We start from the raw sequence: 19,058 nt of genomic DNA, 5'->3' as shown, positions 1-19,058 counted from the left end.
CCCACGGCTACTGTCCGCGCGAGTCCCCTCGGGCTGTCCGGGCAGCGGCGACTGCCTTGGTGTGGGCAGGTGGGGGTGGCTGTACAAAGGTGACAGCAAGCCTGCAATCTGCCCAGGACTGGGTGGCCGGAGTGGGAGCTTGCTAAGGGCTGACTGCAGTGCTGCTGGGCTGGGTGTCCGGCCTGGGGCCACCCCTGTGCCTGGACAGCCAGCGGCTCCTGAGACCTGAGTCCAGGAGGGAAGTCAGTCTGGGTGGGTCCCAGGTCACTCAGCGGGAGGAACCTTGCCCTGCGCCCCCCCCCCCCGCCACCCCCCTCCCCATCATTTCAAGGAACCGTGGAGGTGTTCTCCTCATGATCTGTGGCCTTATAATGACGTCTGAGATTTGTTGACCTGGATAGCGTCTGAGAAAGTTACTTGCTGTCCTCTCTCTTTTTTCCCTTCAAAGCTCCGGCAACCGCTGGGGGACAGTGCTCATTTGCCTGCTCCGACAACGGCACGCGGGGTGGTGTTCGTCTCCGGGCCTGTCGTGTGCCTCTGTTTCCTCCACGGAGCAGAAGGACAGCCAGCAGTCCTGGCTTCCCGGCCCTGCCGCTGAGCCCAGAGCTTCCGCTGGCTTCTCTGGGAAGGACACAGCTTTGCGGTCTGGGTCCACTCTGGAAACACGAGGCTGGGCCTCGGGCGGGCTACGGGCCTGCAGACACCCTTTCCGACCCTGGGCTGATTGGAGGGGGTTGTGAGAGGGGTGCCTGTATGTCGGGGCGTCTGGAAACGTCCTCCGGAGTACGGCAGGGAGCTTGCTCGATTCTAGCCGGAAGGAAGTGGAGTCAGGGCGCCGAGGGAGGGATGACCGCTGTCCCTGCCCTGCTGGCAGCTTCCTCCTCCCTCTTCTTGCCACAGGATGGTTTTGGCAGGGCCTCGGGGCCAACGGGGACAAGCACGCCAGTCCCTCCCCGCAGAGCCTACCTGGGACTTAGATTCTTTTCATAGCTGACGATAAGCAAGGCATGTTTGTGTTCACAGCCCTGATGGGGAGATAGGCGCATTCTGCCTGCCTTCGCTCATTCAAGACAGCAGCAGGCGTCTGAGAAGCACCAGGGCCCACGTGGAGCTCAGGGCAGCCGGCGGCCTCCGGAGTCTCCACAGCCGGAACAGCACCCAGGCCCCTGGAAACGGCACCTCCCCAGAAGGTGCGCTGAGCGGCCCGTCGCCCTTCCTTGGGGGGCAGGGCCTCCCTTCACTCCGCTCCCTGGAAGCCAATCTTCGTGTCCCATCACTTGGACGCTGCCGGGCCTGACCTTGCCTGGCTCCCTGGCCAAGTGGCCGGAAGCGTCGATGGCCCTCCTCCGCCCCTGCCTCTCGGGCAGGAGGCTAGCGCGGCTCTCCCGCTGCGCTGAGAGGGCCTCCTGGGCCCGTGCTCTGGGGAAAGGATGGCAATACCCCAGGTCTTGCCCAGGGAGCCTGGCAGGGAAAGTCCCTCTTTGGCCCGGGACTGAGTGATCTGTCCAGGGAGCCATTGTGCAACCTCCGAAGGGCAGCGGTCCCCCCAGGCCTACGGAGGGCGCCCCCCCAGGCCTACGGAGGGCGCCCCCGGCACTCCCTGCACAGGAACGAGGCCAGGGGCTGCTCCCACCCCTGCGCCCCCACCTCTGGTCCCTGTGGTCGGAGGTGCTCCCTGGTGGATCCATTGTCTGTCGATTGTCTTTTGTTTCTGCTGCTGGCAGAGCAGCCCGGGTGCGATCTGAAACAAAGTCTCCGTGCCCCCGGGGCCTGGCCCCGATGCGGCGTCCCCCCCCGCCCCCCCAGCCTGGCCGTTGCAGCAACATGCAGAGGCATCTGGTGGGGAAAGAGGAGCTGGCCCGATGCTGTCTGCTGCCTGCCGTCACCCAGGGACCGGCGCCCTGGTCCCCCTCCCCGGGGACCCGCGAGAGGCTCTGACTGCAGTGGGGGAGGGGAAGGGGAGGCCACAGGAACCGGTCCCGAGTGAGGACGGCCTCAGAGGGACCGCCTGGCAGCACTGGGCATGGGGTCCCGAAGATGCCCTTGGGCTTGGAAGGGCCCAGCCTTCTAACCGCTCCGTGGCCAGACTTAGCCGCAGAGCAGCGTGGGGCCCAGATCCTGGGGCTGGACAGTGGAGAGCGACATGGCTCATCTCTGGCAAGTTCCCCCAGGAGCTGAGGACTGGGGCCGCAGGGCTGTAGGAGGGCTTTGTCCCGGCCCAGCGCCAATGTGAATTACTTCAAGCAGAAAGTCTGAGTGGCTTCTCTTTCAAAGCAGCCTGGTGCTGGGGTCAGGGTCAGGGACAGGGACGTGCCTCTGGCCCTGGGTCAGAGGTGGCGGGGGCCGCGGCCCAGGGTGATCGGAGGGGACTGAGGGCTGCCCCCCACTCCCACCCGGTCACCGCCTCCCTTCCTGTTTTCCCACCCTCGTGGGCTTGGAAGGAGAGCAGGGAGCAGGAGTTGGGAAGTTTTTCTTTCTCCTCATTTCAGAAACAAGATGTCATGTCTGTGATGCTGAAACGCATGGGCAGATTTTAGGGAGGTTTCTGTTATTAAAAGCGAGAGGCTATCAATTCAGACACTGTGTGCAGCCTGTGTGGTCCAGCTTGAAACGTTTACCTGCCGCAGCCCGGACTCACCGGCATCCACACCAGAGGGAGGTACCGTGAAGCGTGGAAGAGACAACAGCCTGGAGTTTGTCGTGTCAGAGTCCTTGACGGAAGGGTTGGGAGAGAACGTCTGTCTTGCGGGTGGGGACAGGAAGTGTCAGGGTGGGTCCCGAGTGCGTGAGCTTGTGGGGGGCCTCCCGTAGGAGCCCTGTGGGGCGTGCTCCCCGGAACTCGCGGCCCGAAAGCCCCTTTTCCCACGGCGGCGGCAGCGAAGGCGCGGCCGCCCGCCTCGTTCACGCGCACTGCTCCGCAATCACACGCCAACAGCCCTGTGGCGGGTGGAAGGTGACCAGGCACCAAACGGCACTTGCCCAGGCCAGGGAGCAGGTGAGGGAGACAGAGGGGTGGAGCGCAGGGCACAGGGGGCTGTGCTGCCATCGGGGCTCGGCTGCTGGCCTCTCCTGCACCCCTCCCAGCAGCGCCCCTGACGGAGCCATGCCGTCAGGGACCTTTGCCGACGTGGGCGGGTCAGCGCTGCGGGTCTGTCGTTGGGGCACCGATCTGCCTTGTACTTCGTTGTCCTGGGGACTCTGGTGTGTCCCCTTCCAGGGTGGCTGGGGACAGTTGCCGGCCACCTAAAAAAACCGAGTGTCCCCCCGCCTCCCCGGCGGTAAACTCAGTACAGCTGGTGACGCTCCGACGGTGACCGGTGTCACCACAGGCTTTTAATTACTGTGGCAGCAAATCATACAGGAATGTCCTCCAGGAGGTGGCTGATTTTTATATAAAAAAAAGCCATTTCAGAGTATTTTTGAAATTCAATTAATTGAAGGCCCAGATAAAAGGGACACATTCTTAATGGCTAGAAAATAACCCCGAGGGAGGAGAGGGAGCCACCGAGCCCGACTTCAAAGTGTGACAGAAATACTTTTACTTTAAAAGTATCCAGATCAATGACTCAGTCAAAATTACTTATACATTTAGCAACCTTTTCGTTTTCCGTGTACGAGCGGCGGGAGAGGCGTTCTTCTCGCCCGTGACGAGAAGCTCCTGACAAGGGACTGTGGTCACCAGGCTCGATCAGAAGCACACCTGCCCCTCGGGGGTCCGACCCCCAGCTCGGGGCTCAGGGGAGCCCCTCCGCGGGGGCCTGACAAAGAGCCACAACCCAGGGGTCTCTCTCAGCTCTGGAGGGGACAAGTCCGAGGCCGAGCCGTGGGCAGGGCTGGCCCCCCGAGGCGGTGAGGCGGAGTCTGTCCCAGGCATCTGTCCGGCCTCTGGCGGCTGCTGGCGGTCTGGGGGCTCCTGACCCCCACTCCCATCTCTGTCTTCAGGCTCACACGGCAGTCGCCCTGGGCGTGTCCGTGCCTGTGTCCAAGGTTCCCGTTTCTGTAGGGACACCGTCATATTGGACTAGGGCCGCTCACTCCAGCACAATCACATCCTAACCGATCGCAGCTGCGATGACCTTGTTTCCAAAGGACGGTGCGACCTGGGTGCTGGGGGTTAAAGCTGCAAGGTACGAATTTTGAGGGGACACAGTTCAAGCTGTCACAGAGGAGGAGTCTGGGAAGGCCCGGGTTTGTGTCTTTAGAGCGACCCCCACCATCACCACTGGCAGGTCCACGGAGGGGGTCCCCACGTGTGTCCATCGGGAAGGATGGCGTCTCACACGCCCTTTCCCCCTAACTTCTCGAGGCCTCTCGGGTCCCCGCCCCAAGTCTGGTGCGGCTGTGTGGGCGGTGAGCCCCAATATGCTCGCGTTTTGTTCCTGTGTTTTATTGCCGTCGGGCACATTGTATCCTTGCTTTATTTCTTTGCCCTCATTTCCTCCCTCCTACACTACAATCAATGCTTCAGGAGGGTTGGGGACTTATTGTAAATAGTAGGTGCACATTAAACGCACAGTAGGGGCTTAACGAGTGTTGAATGAATGCGGACATATGGGTGGCATTCTTCGTAGAAGGAGAGCCTCACAGGGAAGAGACATCAGGAGGGTTCTTGCACGCGGGAGGCTGAAACTCTTCACGTGGGACGTACTGACAGAGCACCTTCCGTGTCCCAGGCGCTCTCCTGGGGCTTTGGGGTGCACCAGTGGACAGAAGAAAGAAAGGCGTCTGCCCGGGGGAGCGTGCGTGTCCTCAGAGAGAGGCAGATAAGCAATCAGCAGACCGAATGACCGCGTAGACAAAGGAGCTCACTAAATGCACGAGTGCACACCTGCGTTGCTGATCCGTTGCTGTGCCTTGGCGGACTCAGCTGCGCGTACTGCTTCCTGCCCTCGCTTTTGGGGGCCAACCACCTTCTCTCACTGTGTCCTCTCCCAGCGCAGCTGGCCTTCCGTGGGCCCCCCGGGGGGTCACTCCCGCTCAGCTGACTGGGACACCACAGACCCCTGTGACTGCATTCTCTGACCTTTGACTTCCCTGAGGTTTCAGCGAAGGCTGTGCAGTCGCGGGAGGCACGGCGGGCTCCAGGCACGATTTCCCGGTCCTCCTGGTTCCCAGCCTGCTCCCTCTTGCGTCCGGCCAGGGGCTGCGGTGAGGTGGTGACGCGTGGTGGGGAGCCGGCCCTGGGGGCCTCCTGGTGCTGCCCCTGGGGTGAGCGCCCTCGCCCACCGCCTGAGGGCTCAGGACCTTGTGACTGTCTTTGCCTTGCACTTCACCCCCTCCCTGCCACCTGCTGTGGCAGACGGTGGCACCTTAGCTGGTGGAGGCTCGGCCAGGCTCCGTGGGCGGGGCGGCGTGCTGACCTGGGTGGACACACTGTGAGAGCCAGAATCGGCCCCGATTTTAAGCCACTGCGTGTCGGGATTGTTGTTACGGCAGCTCCACCTGCCCTATCTGACTGCTACAGTTACTTCTTTTAATACTATTATAATATAATTGTGTATTATCATGTGATTATGCTATAATTATAAGTTACATCATTCCAAATTCAAATTGTATGTTATTACATAATTATACATTACAATCTAATTTTCAATACGGATGAAATACCTAGAAAGAAACACTAACTTTTTTTTTAATGTTTATTTATTGTTTTTGAGAGAGAGAGAGAGAGAGAGAGAGAGAGACAGAGCAGGGGAGGGGCAGAGAGAGAGGGAGACACAGAATCCGAAGCAGGCTCCAGGCTCTGAGCTGTCAGCACAGAGCCCGACGCGGGGCTCGAACCCCCAAACTGGGAGATCATGACCCGAGCTGAAGTCGGGCTCTCAACTGAGCCACCCAGGCGCCCCAGAAAGAAACACTATCTTAAATCTAACATAAGGGCAAGATTATACAAGGACACTAAAGGCTGAAATGAGATTACATGCCCTTTCATTGCTGCCATGGTCAGGAAAAAATAATATCTTCAAGAAACTTTCTTAACTTACCCATGAATAGTTTCTATTTATGAACATTTCTAGCACCCGCTGGCCTCACTTCCTTGTCCTGGAACTCTCTGTAGGACTCAGTGTCCACACATTGTGGGACCTGGTTGCTCAGACAAGGGTGTCTGTCCGGCCGGGACTCTGGGACACTAACTGACCACCGCACTGGCCACTGGTGACAAGGACCATGACGATCATCGGGGAGAGAGGGCTGTTTCGACAGGCCTGAAGGACTTAGAGAAAAATAATGATGTGATAGTATTTTACAGTTTTAAACTAGCAGCCCAAAGAACAGAGAACCAGGGAAAGTCTAGTGTGGCCCTAAAACGAATCAAAATCTTCTTTCTTATAGTTTAGGAAGATAAGAATATTTAATACTATAATATTAGCAAATAATAATATTAAATAATATGTATTGGTATTTTACCTAGTTTTAGTGATTCAGTATTAGGTAATAACATTTCTTGTTGTCGAGGGTATATTTGACTTCGCAGAAATATTTTATTCTGTGAAATAAAACTGTGCTGGGGAGGGGAGCCACTCATACACGGGGCCCAAGGCAGGGGTGGCTGGAAGCTGCAGGTGTGGCTCAGAAAACCTGTTGGTTTTCCGTGCATTAGGAAAGAATAAGAAACTTGTAGACGTGGCCGAACGTAGTCCGTCGTCAGGTTTTTCTGAGCAGATTCCGTTTGTGTTTTCTTTAACCACTGACAGAGTGAGCTTGCGCGGTTAAAAGTCAGTCCTTCTGGAAGAGATGTTCCTTCTCCCTGTACTTCCCTTCCGGCATTTCCCTTGCCCCTGGTGGTGGTTGTGCCCCACAGACGTCCGCGGTGGCTGTCCCCTGACCCGCTCTGGATGCGTGGCTGGCATGGGCGTGTGCAGGGGCGGCTTGCTGGGCGCACAAGTGCTCACCCCGGAACCACACGCAGGGGCCGGCCCTTGGGTGCAGGACTTGCCTGCCAGTGGGGTCGCCTTGCTGAACACACACCTGCTCCTTCAGAGCCTCGGCCCCACGGCCTGGCGTCCTGAGAACGTGCTGTCTTCCCTCGGGGGGGAGGCGCACGGGCCTGTGGGGCGAGCCGCCCCAGGAGCTCCTGACTGCCCGAGCCCAGACGCCACCAGGGTTTGCACCCTGTTTCGGTCCCAGCTCCACCGAAGGTGTCGCCACCGTGTCTGAGGGCCTGTGCACATAGGTGCTGTCTTCTGACGTTGCTCCTGGAGCCCGGGGTGGGGGACCCCGAGGGCTGGATGGGTCGCTCCGCTCCCCAATCAGGGACAAGCTCAGCTGTAGACCTGCCTCTCTGCTCGGCGTGCCTGTCAGGGCTGGTGCCGCGTCCGGTGCCCTGGGACCCCCATCTTAGGCAAGACGCTCAGCTCAGACCGTCTCCCAGTAGGGCTGTCCTGCTACCTGACCGGTGACTCGTCTGCGGGACGTTCCGTTACAAGGAGAAGGCTAGAAATGAAGTCATTGGAGGTTTTGCTCTCCCTTCTACCTCGCATTCTGTGGTGAGTCGCAGGTTCTCTGAATTTCCGGAATCCTGATGGGGGTCCCGGCCTCCGGAGCAGGAGTCTCAAAGTCGGGTTGGACCCCAGCTCACACCCTTGGGCGTGGTGCAGACTTGAGTTGGTGCCCACGGGGCCCCAGCCACTCTTGTGTCCCCTGCCCCCGGGGCACGATGGGTCTTGGCACCCTTGTTAAGCCTCGTTCTGGGCGGGGAGAGAAGGGCTGGTCGTCATTTTGGTCAGAACAGCAGCCCTGCAAACGCCAGGAGCCTCTGCCCATCGGCACCGGCCCCCAGCCGGACGAGGTGGGATCTCAGTTGGGGTCTTCCGATCCTCACAGTTTAGGTGAGCGTCTCCCACAATGTGGAGAAAAGGTTGCTGGTTTTCTCTTTGGTTCCTCGTGTTTTGGGGGGAGTGGGGTATGGGACTGAAAGATCACGAGCTCCGAGAAATTTTCTACAGGCTGAGGCTTTCAAAGCACATTGAGCTGGTACTTTGAAAGTGTGCTTGTGACAGATCTCTCTTTGCAGCCACCGTAAGACAGAGAAACACACGGGGGACCCGCAACCATCCACCGCCGTCTGCGGCCAGAGGTCCGGGAAAGCGGCAGGGCAAACCGTACGGAGGCATTGTTTTCATAAGAAGGCCGGAAATAGCAGGCCCGTGTTCAACCCAGTGACGGTTTTCAGTGTTTCCCTGTGAACCCCGGGAGCCTGGTTCGATACGGCGGGTTCTGGAAGGCAGGCAGGGCTCAGTGCTGTCAGGGAGCGGAGGGAGCTGTCTTCATCGGCCGGTGCTCCGGGCACACGTTCAGCAGGGAATCAATACACATCTTCCTGGCCTCACTGCCCCTCGAGCCCCTTTTCCAGTTTTGTGTGTTTGTCTCTGATCGGCCTGCTTAAGTCTGATATTGCCGTCGTGTGGTCTTTTCCAATGGGTCACCGTCTTCTGGGGCCCCGGTGGCCAGGTGGCACGCAGAGATGGCGGGAGTGCTCGGCTGCTCCGGACGGTGGCCTGCAGTCACCTTCCGCTGCCCCGGGCTACAGCTCGTCTTGTGCACAACAGGCTGACGTCACGGAAGCCTCTCGGCTGTGGCATCAGAGGCAGGGAAGCCTGGCGGGCAGCCTTGGGAAGGCCTGGCTGGCGGGGCTCTGGGGGGCCCGTCCCTGCCCTCCGAGTGTGCCCAGCCTGGCTCCCAGAGGGCTGAGGATGGGGCATGGCCACGCTGGACCCTCTCCTGCTTCCACGGGCCCCAGGGACCTGTCACTGACACGCACGGGCTCTCCAACAGCTGGCCCGGACAGACAACCGGGCTGTGGGGGACGTGGCGGGCAGAGGCACACACGCAGGGGCGGACGTGGACTGATGGCACACAGGACTCTTCGCCTGTCACTTGCACATTTAATCTAGAGAATCAGCACGCAGGGCACGGACACCTGCTCCAAACTCCACATTTTAAACGATTCCTCACGGGAAATTCCAGGCATTCACAAAACTAGAGTAGAACAGGCTCACGTAACTTGGGGCCAGTCCCACCCGTTTTCCCAACCTGTTTGCTGTGGGGCAAACTCAGGGCACCAGGCATGAACGTTTCGGTGCTTGTGTCTAAAAGACGGAGACATATAAAAATGTCTCCGAGGCAAATATCAGACCTAAAACAGTCAGTCATTCTCTGAGGGCCCCAAATACACAGTCAGTATTCCTGCTTCCTCATTTTCACCCAGGTTGGGTTTTTTTCAATTTTTTTTCAATTTTCTTTTCTTTTTTTAAATTTTAACTTGCTTTTTTATTTTCTTAAATTTACATCCAAATTAGTTAGCATAGAGTGCAACAGTGATTTCAGGAGGAGATCCCTTAGTGCCCCTCCCCCACTTAGCCCATCCCCCCTCCCACAACCCCTCCCGTAACCCTCAGTCTGTTCTCCATATTTATGAGTCTCTTCTGTTTTGTCCCCCTCCCTGTTTTTATATTATTTTCCTTCCCTTCCCTATGTGTATCTGTTCTGGGTTTTAAAGTCCTCCTATGAGTGAAGTTCTAGGATATTTGTGTTTCTCTGAGTGACTAATTTCACTTAGCCTAATACCCTCCAGTTCCATATGTTGCAAATGGCAAGATTTCATTCTTTTTGATTGCAGAGTAATATTCCATTGTATATATGCCACATCTTCTTTATCTGTTCATCCATCGATGGACACTTGGGCTCTTTCCATACTTTGGCTATTGTTGATAGTGCTGCTATAAACATTGGGGTGCATGTGTCCCTTCGAAACAGCACACCTATATCCCATGGATAAATGCCTAGTAGTGCCATTGCTGGGTCGTAGGGTAGTTCTATTTTTAGTTTTTGGAGCAACCTCCATACTGTTTTCCAGAGTGGCTGCACCAGCTTGCTTTCCCACCAACAATGCAAAAGAGATCCTCTCTCTCCGCATCCTCGCCAACATCTGTTGTTGCCTGAGCTGTTAACGTGAGCCATTCTGACAGGTGTGAGGTGGTGTCTCAGTGTAGTTTTGATTTGTATTTGCCTGATGATGAGTGATGTTGAACATCTTGTCATGTGTCTGTTGGCCATCTGGGTGTCTTCTTTGGAGAAGTGTCTATTCATGTCTTTTGCCCATTTCTTCACCGGATTATTTGTTTTTCGGGTGTTGAGTTTGATAATTCTCTATAGATTTTGGATACTGACCCTTTATCTGATATGTCACCTGCAGATATCTTCTCCCATTCTGTCGGTTGCCTTTTACTTTTGCAGATTGTTTCCTTTGTTGTGCAGAAGATTTTATTTTGATGAGGTCCCGAGAGTTCATTTTTGCTTTTCTTTCCCTTGCCTCTGGAGACGTGTTGAGTAAGAAGTTGCTGCGGCCAAGATCAAAGAGGTTTTTGCCTGCTTTCTCCTCGAGGATTTTGATGGCTTCCTGTCTTACATTGAGGCCTTTCATCCATTTTGAGTTTATTTTTGTGTGTTCACCCAGTTTGTTTTAACCTCAGCATGTGGCGAAGTTCACGCCCGGGGCTCAGATGACATGTTAGTGACATCTCGTGAGGTCTTTCTGGTCCTTTCTGTCCCTCCTCCTTCGTCTGACTTTTTGTTGCTGAAGAAGAAACTGGGCTTTTGCCCTAAGAGTTTCCCATGTTCCCGTTTCTGCCGACCCTGCCTTCGCAGCACCAGTGACCGCGCTCCTCTGTCCCCGCACGTCACGGCCACTGGCGGCCGGTGCAGAGGCTGCTCAGGTCGGGCTGTGTGTCCTGGGCTGCGTGGGTGGCGGGCGTCTCTGCGAGGCCGTGTTGGGGCTGCCAGTGGTTGTTCTGGGCTCGGGAAACGGCGCTGTTGGGGCCCTGTCGTCTTCCCTCACCTGTGAGCTGGGGCAGCACACTCATGGCCCCTCGGAGACATGGCAGGGACGGAGTGAACGTGATCTGATGGCCCAGGATCCTCCCAAGGAGAGACGTGAGAGCTCTGCCTTCTGAGCATCAGGACCACCCCTTGGGTTGGAACATGCTCCCTGTGTTTTGGTCCATTGCAGCTACTGGGGCTTAAAGTGTCCCCCTTTGGCCCCTGGGAGCCTCCCCAGTCCCTCCGACGGCGCTGCTTTTCTGGCACAGCGACACGTTCTGGGCCCGTGCGCCCGTCTCCCGTCCCTGCCCTGGTCTCCTGCGGGTCCCGGCTGCTTCCGGGGTCAGTGGTACTTACAGGCCGCGGCCAGGGCGCCGTGCCACCCCACGTTTAAGACGCACAAGATGGGAAGTGAGCGGCTTATTTACGGGGCACCGTCCGTCCCCATGCTGTCAGGTCTCTGCTGGGATGCGGGGTCCACAGCGGCCGCCAGACATCCCGGCGCGAGGCCACCGCCCGATGGAGGACCTAACCGCGGCCGTGCGTTTGCTTGTCACACTTATTCTGAAATAACATTTTGCTGCATAACAAGAAATGTTGCTTTGTGTCACGGGATGACGTTCTGTTCTCAGGACCCCTTCCCCAGGACCGTGCACAGCACCCCCGGACGTCACCTGAAGGACACACGCAGGGCGTCGCGATGTGCATCTCCCGCTTTGTCAGCTGTGGTGCTGCGGGGAGGAAGCAGGAGCAGGCGGACAGCCGGGCCGCGGGCTCCTGTCCCCCAAAGTGGTGTGAGAAGGGGGATTTGGAGACACACGGATGCACACCCCGTGCTGTCAGAGCACCAAGCCCCCTGACCGGGCGCCTGTCGGGAAGGGCTGCAGGGTCCGCGGTCAGGGCAGGCCCAGCTGGCGGCCGCGGCCGACCCTTCTTCCCGAGAGTTCTCGGTGCTCCCGCCTCTGTCCTCTCGGGGCTGGGTTTCCCCGGGGCGCCTGCCAGGACCAGCACGTTTCCAGCGGGCGACCCCGCGATGCCGGCCTGTCGCAGTGGGAGGAGGCGGGGCACAGGAGCCGTCGGGGTGGCGGACGAAGAGCCATCTTTTCCGGAAGTCCCCGCGCACGGCACCCGGGCCCTTATCTCTCCTTTCAGACCCCGCAGGAAACAGCCACGGGAATGAGAGGAACCCGCTTGGCTTGGGTTGAAACCCCCCCACGCACCCGTGCTCCCTGGCTGGGATAAAGCGACCTGAAGGTCGGGGCCGAGAGTGCCCTTTGTGGGCCTGGCCCTGCCTCCTTTTGCTTCTTCCTTGTGTCACTGATTTTGTAGCGAAGTTTCCTGGAATGAGGGCTTTCTCTTCTACACTCAATTGATTTTATGGTACTCAGAACTGTTTTTCATAAGCACCTCACTGGAAAAATATTCTTCAGTAGTGCCTGCCAGCATGTTGACATAAAAAAAAAGAATTGAACTCACTCGACCACTTTCCCATGGTTTAATCCGTTGCCCCACTTCTGAGAATTCAGGACGGTCCAGCCAATAACCAGAATCATTTGTGGAAAAGACCTCAATCACAGTGGCACGGGGCCCTGGCGAGAAACACACTAGGGTCCTGCCCGCCGAGAAGCTGGAACCACTGTCCGACCCCTAGGCCCAGAGCACAGGCCCCCGGGGCGCGTGACGCTCACTCCCCAGCCAGCCCAGGCCCAGGACAGAAGCAGGCTCTCGGCAGTGTCTCCAAGGAGCGGTGACGAAATCCGCTCCCATCTGCCTGTCCCGGCGTCCCTGTGTGGGGACCGACCCTGATACCACCTCTCCCTGTCGCGTGGTTGTTCAAGGGCCGCATCAGTTATCAACTGTCCGAACAAATCGCCCTGAGACTTAGCTCAGACTTTCCGTGGGTTGTGGATCCGGACGAAGCTCACGTGGGCCCAGGGCGTCAGGGTCTCCTGCGAGGCCGCGAGCCGGCAGCCGGGGCTGCGGGGTCATCTAAAGGAGCCCCCGGGGAGATACCTGCTCCTGAGGGGGCTTCCGCGACTGAGGTCCGGAGTCAGTCCCGAGAGCAGGTGGGGACTCACGGCCTCGGCTCCTGTTGTGGAACAAGCCGTGTGCGGCCTGACCTGAGAGGCGACAAACCAGGTCGCTTACTGTGTTCGGTTCGTCGCCGTGAGTGGCCAGGCCCGACTTGCGCTCAGGACGGGACGTGCACCCGGGGGAAGGGCGCGTACCTGGCACGCACAGCCGGCCGCTGAGACACGCAGGGAAGTCGGCCTGGGGTTCTGGAAAGATTTCTTTGTGATGGAAAGCAATGGCAAGAAAGGGCCTCTCCTTCCACCGGATGCGGCCGTACCTGGAAATGACGCCTGGAATGAGAGGTGCCAGTGCCCACCCAGGGCTGGGGCCCGGGGCCGGCAGGGAGGTGGACGTCCGGTGGTGGGTGTGATGAGTTGTGTTGTGTGGCCCCAGGAGTCCCGGCTCCCATTCCCCGCTGCCACGCTCCCGAGCCTGCTTGCTCAGCGCCCGACTTGGGTGGCTCAGTGCACCCCGTTCACCCGTTAGGCCTTCCGGCCTCTTTCGGAGGAGAGTCGCCCGGTCCTTGGGCGGGTTTCATTATCGCCACCAAACCAAGTCTGTCGAGAATGGGTTAAGACAACTCTTCTTACCTTAAAGGATCAGCTCTCAGGCTCAATCTCGTTTCTCAAGTTAGTTGGCTGTCTTCCGAGAGCTGGCTGTGTAGGCTGCTGGAACGCGCGGGGAGGGTCCGCGGGGCAGCCGTGGTTTTGTCCAAGGGCGGGGGGAGGCCGGTCACCGTCAGTCCCCACGGAAGCGTGCGGCAGGAGGCCCAACAGCGCAGACGGACCCTGTGCACCTTGGGGGCCCCCGGGCGAGGGGTGAGCCGGGCGCCGACAGACCACGGGCATTGCAGTTACCGGAGAAGATGCCAGAGGGCTCGCTCAGAATCCCCGGCTAAGAGGCCGCGGGGCTGGAGGGGGGTCGGGTGGGGGGCCTCAGCGCCTGGCGGAGCGGCGTGCTCCCGCCAGCAGGGACCAGCAGGAGGCAGGTTGGGCAGAACCCAAGCCCTCCGCGGCCTTTGCAGGTGCCCGAGCCCTGTCTGCCCGTACGCATTTCTCTTCTGCAGAATGAGAACTGAGCCTAAAAGCAAAGCTAGAAATCAGTCCGTGAAGTTAGTCACGTGGTTGAACAGAAACCACTTCACGAGCTGCGTTCCAGACTGCGGCACCCATGATGGCAGTCCCCGCCGAACGCTCGGCGCTGTAGACGTTTGTGTGAACACCTCTGTGCCCGGCCCGTGGGCTCCTGGCCACCCTCGAGCCGGACACAGTCAGGACGAGTGGCCGCGCAGGGCGTGGCCCGCCAGCCCCTGCCCTGTGTATCTGGAAGTGACCCCTGGAACGCGGGTCCCTCCTGCTCTGCCCGGGCCCTCTTGAACCCCGGGTGGTGGCGGGTGTAACTCCCCGTGCCCCCTGCCCGGTGGACGGTGGGAGCTCATGCACGAGAGCCCATCACACCGGTGACAGGCTCAGGGATGGCCTCAGATTGCCTTCTGTCCTCGTCCTGGGCTTTTCCTGGGCCCCACGCCTGCTTCCCCCAAAGAGCCACGCACACCACCGTTTCTGGGTGAAGACTCAGGTAAGATGTCTCATCCGGGCACAGAAGCAACTCTTGGAGGGCCACCGATGGTAGAGGCAGGGATTCTAATGACCGGGGGGAGCCCCTGGACGGTGGAAATCCCACACTTTGGCTCCTGCACACTTTGGCGCCTGAGCTACGTGCTGCTATGTCCCGTGGTGCAGACTAAGCACGTTTAGGATATTACAGGAGGAGACAAGAGCCGTCTCAGCAGGGGCTCCCCCAGTGCCACCGTCCCCTGCAAACTCCTCTCTTGCGCGTGGGCCACGTGGCCACTGCGGCGTGGAGATGCGGTCTGCTTTCTGCACGTAGTGAGCTGGCGTCTCCCACACCGTCCAGAATGGAGGAGGACTGGAACACATCCTTCCCGAATAAATGAACTGGTGAAATTAAGTAAATGAACGCTGCCATTTGTGGAGTTTTTACTGTAAATAGGGACCATCAGAAGCAGTGGAAGTTAGGACAAAAATCAAAGGTTTTATGCTGGAATATTCCGGAGTCACCGAGAACATCACACATCCATGAAGATTAAGTGGAGACATTCCCTTGATGAGCCAAAGCTAAGCAAACCTGGGAGGGAACAGAACGTTACAGCATTCTCCCAGTTTCCCTAGGAATCTGTCGAGTAGGACAAAAATAATTTGCAAACGTGTTACGAGTTTTATGACACACGTAGACAGATGTGAGATGAACGCACGCGGATCCGGAAGGGAGGGCCGCGTGGTGTGTGGGGTGACGCGGTATCCGCTCAGGGCAGACTGTGCGTCAGGTGCCAGGGTGACGGCCGGCGGGGCCGCTAACACACACGGCCAGGCAGCACAGCTGGGAAGTCAGTGCGTGTCTGGTGAAGCGAACCGACATTCACGAGGTCCCACGAGAGCAGTTTCCTGTGTGTGAGAACAGAACGTGTCGGAACCTGCTGGAAGGAGCCGAAGCCATCTTCTTCGGGAGCCTGCGGCCTTCGATAGATGTATTCTAAAAAGTTGGAAATCAATGATGTTTCCTGCTTGAGAGTTTAGAAAGAGGGAGGGGAAATGAACGTGAAGAAAAAGGAAGCAAATAACAAAAGTAAGAGGAAAAAAATCAATACACTATAAGCCAGATAGCCCATAGAAAGAAACAAGGCCTAAAGTCGGTTCTTTGGGGAGTTAATAAAAATTGGCACGTCCCAGAGACCCATCAAGAAGACGTCAGGAAGCACAAATTGCCAATATCAGGAGGCAAACAGGGGGCGTCCCTGTAGATCCTGCCGACGTGAACAGAAGGGCCAGCAGGTGACACGTCCAGCTTCGCGCGCAGACAGGCAAACCCAGCGCGCCCCGACCCAGGAGGTGCCCCTCACCTCCTCCCCGTCAGTCCCACCCCGACTCGGTGTTTCGGTCTTCTCTCCCCCCTCTCCTGTGCCCGGGCGCGCGCGTATATTTACACGTGTATGCGCTCGAACTCAAACAAATGTCTAAATAGCGGCCCGGGTGCCGTGGTCGGGGCACCACAGAACCCGGACGCGGCCGTGAGCTTCGCAGATTTGGGCATCACACGCACCTCACACTGCACAGCACGAAGGGGGTCGCGCGCACCCCGCGGCGCTCTCACCTCCTCCTGTGAGGAGCGGAGGCTGGCTCTCCCTGAAGGAGCCGTGGCCGGCGTGGGGACGTCGGCAAGGGCTGGAAACGTGCCCGCACGTGGGGCCTCCCTCCCCGGCTGGGGGGCCCTGGCCACCATGTGGGTGTCCCCCATGGCCCAGCCGACAGCTGGCCCCACCGCTCTCTGGGAGCAAAGCCGTCCTGGACGGCCCCCTGGCCGATGCGGCCCCCCTGGCTTGTCCTCCGCCGAGGACGGACACGTGGGTACCACTGTGGGTGGCTCTGAGCGTGGCTTTGTCCGAAGCTACTTGAGTCATTCGGTGGGCGCTTGCAGGCGTACCTCCCTTGGGCCAGGGTCCACGGGCTCCTCGGCCGTCCAACCCCGTTCCGCTGGCTCCTCCACCTCCTGGCGTGGGGGCAGGGCGGGCCGGGTGCGCGTGGGGGCTCGCAAAGCAGGAGCCGGGGGGTTCAGTGTGGCCCCGGGGGGGTTCTGGTCCAGGCTCTCACTGCCCTGGTGGGGGGCTGTGTTCCTGGCTGCACCGTGGGCTTGCACGTCGTGGGCAGTGGGCCCAGGGCAGCGTCCAGATGTGCTGTCCCCTGTGCACAGGAAGGGCACGCTGTGTGGTCAAAGCGGGTGCCACGGGCCCAGCGTGCGTGGAAGCCGTGGGCAGGGTCCACCCCGGGGTCCCCCTGACTCCAGCCGTGCTGCCTCGGAGCGGAGCGCCTGCCGCTGCCTCTGGCCTCCACCACCGCGGAGAATCTGCGCTTTCGGGGGGCCGGGGGGGCGTTTCTCCCATACCTGGAGCCGCGCCCTGGGGAGGGGGCTCCCCTTGGCTTGGCCGGGCGATCGCGGACAACGCGGGCCGGCCGCACGTGCTCGGGGTCTCCCAGCTCCAGAGAGGAGCTCTTTCCCTGTCTCTGTTGTTTTCTTTGTTATGATCTCATGTTTCAGGAGACCCATTTGAGTGGAGCCTGGAGACGCGTTATGAAACTGTTAGTTTCCTCCAGGAAAAGGGATTTACGGCAAACAGGAGGCCTGTGACTTTAGGAGCGCGTCTCCTCAGTCCCAAGTGTTTAAATTATGCACCGGAATATTAAATGCTGCCCTGTGTAGTTCGGATGCAGGCAGAGCCACCCAGGGCGCGGGACGCGGGGAGACGTCTCCGGGAGCCGCGCCCGCGTGGGGACCTGGGTGCCGCAGACACCGCGCTCGTTCCCGCTGCGCTCCAGGGATGTTTTAAAGCTGAGACTTCTCCACGGTCACCCCGGAACATAAAGATGATCTACGCGCAGCATAGAGGGTTCTCATTAAGTATGCGCTTGCTCCATAAAGAAGAAAATCGGACGGACTTCCCGAGGAAGATTATTTACAGCGGACTTTTTCTCCCCCTCCCTTCTGTTCCTCCAAAGGCAATGAAAAGCAATTCTGAGAGCACAGCAGAAAATCAGTTTTTAATCAAGGAAAACGTGTGGGAAGGAGCGATGTGCGGCTCACCTCGGAGACGATCCAGCGGCCGCCGGCACGCAGGGCTCCGCGGGGCCTCGGGGACCAGGAGGGCGGGCGAGCTGGCGGGCCCCCGCCGCCTCGAGGGCTTCTGTCCCCGACGCGCAGCCCGAGGCTTGTGCCGCCAGCCCGGGACGAGGACACCGTGGCCGCGCGGACGGCCTCACAGGCACTGCTCGTGGACGTGACTTCTCTGTGGGCTGGTTTCCAGACAGGTGCAGAAGCCGGACGGCGGCCCTGCCGGGACCCCGGACGCCAGGCCTCCGGGCCCCGGCCTCTCGGAAGCCGGTCGGCCCCGGTGTGGCGGGTCTGGATCCCCCGACGCGCCCACACTGTCAGGAGGGCCCAAACAGCCATGGGGGGCACTCAGTTTGGGGTGTTTTGTCACACGATACACAGGAAGGGGACAGTGTCCAGGCAGGTCAGCCCTTCCCATCTCCCGTCTCTGTCCCGTGGGCGTCCACAGCTGAGTGGGCAGAGCTGGCAGGACACCCAAACCCTTGGCCCTCAGGAGGCCCCCCGGGGCCCACTGCCCGCTCTGCTCAGCCCGGTGAGCGAGTGTCACAGCCGGAGGCCAGCGTGGGCACCTCAGCTGTGCCCTGCCCCTCCCGGGAATCCCAGCACTCACCTCCTCCTGGGACTATTGGGAGCGGCCTCCCTGCCCTACCGACACCTTCCCCGGTGGCCCCGGGGACCCCGCCTCTCGTGGCCAGCTCACCCGGCCCCCCGGGCACCCGCCGGCTGAGTCTGGGTGCTGCTGCTTGTGGGCAGATTCTGGCTGACCGGCCAGTCCCCCCTCCTCCCTCCTGGAGTGGGTCTTCCGAGGCAGGCCGGCTCACCACGCGCGCTCCTGATGGTCCAGGGGCTTCGCAGCCCCGAGGGGGCCCCACACGTGAGGCTGCTCAGCAGGGATGGGCTCGGTCTAGAGTCGGTGAGTGAGGGCCAGGCCTCGTGGGCCCTGGGGTCTCAGTGAGCATGGCCGTGGGTCCGGGAGCCTTGAAGTGACCGAGGGCCAGTGGGAGGAAGTCGGGAGATGGGGACATTCGGATGCCGCGGGGGTCAGGGTGATGGCTGGTTGGGGCGTCTAAGGGAGCCCAGCCCAGGCGGGGAGTGCCGTCTTTCACAGAGAGGGAGGTCTGTTCCCAGCTTTGTGCGTGGCCATTGCCGGTGAGGGCCAGGAGCTCTGAGACCTTAATGACCAGCCTCGCTGTGTCACCTCTGCTCTCCTGTGTTTTCCCGAAATAAGTGCAAATATTTTCATTTCGTCCTAAAGGAACTAGAGTTGACTTTGAGAAAAATGTGTCATTTTTTCTGGGAAGGGGAGCCTGGCAGGACGGAGCAGTAACGTGCTCCCTGGACACCACACTGGGACCGACGCGGTGACCCGTGTCAGCGGAGCCACTGGACATCGATCGGACGCCACGGGCAAAGTCCGCACATGTGTCCCCTGCAGCTCGTCCCCAGCCGGCCCCTGCCAGAACCCCCTCCGCGACACTGCCACT

Source organism: Acinonyx jubatus, chromosome A1 (assembly GCF_027475565.1).
Source record: "Acinonyx jubatus isolate Ajub_Pintada_27869175 chromosome A1, VMU_Ajub_asm_v1.0, whole genome shotgun sequence".
In the NCBI taxonomy this organism is placed as follows: domain Eukaryota; kingdom Metazoa; phylum Chordata; class Mammalia; order Carnivora; family Felidae; genus Acinonyx; species Acinonyx jubatus.
This window is presented reverse-complemented; position numbering follows the sequence as displayed.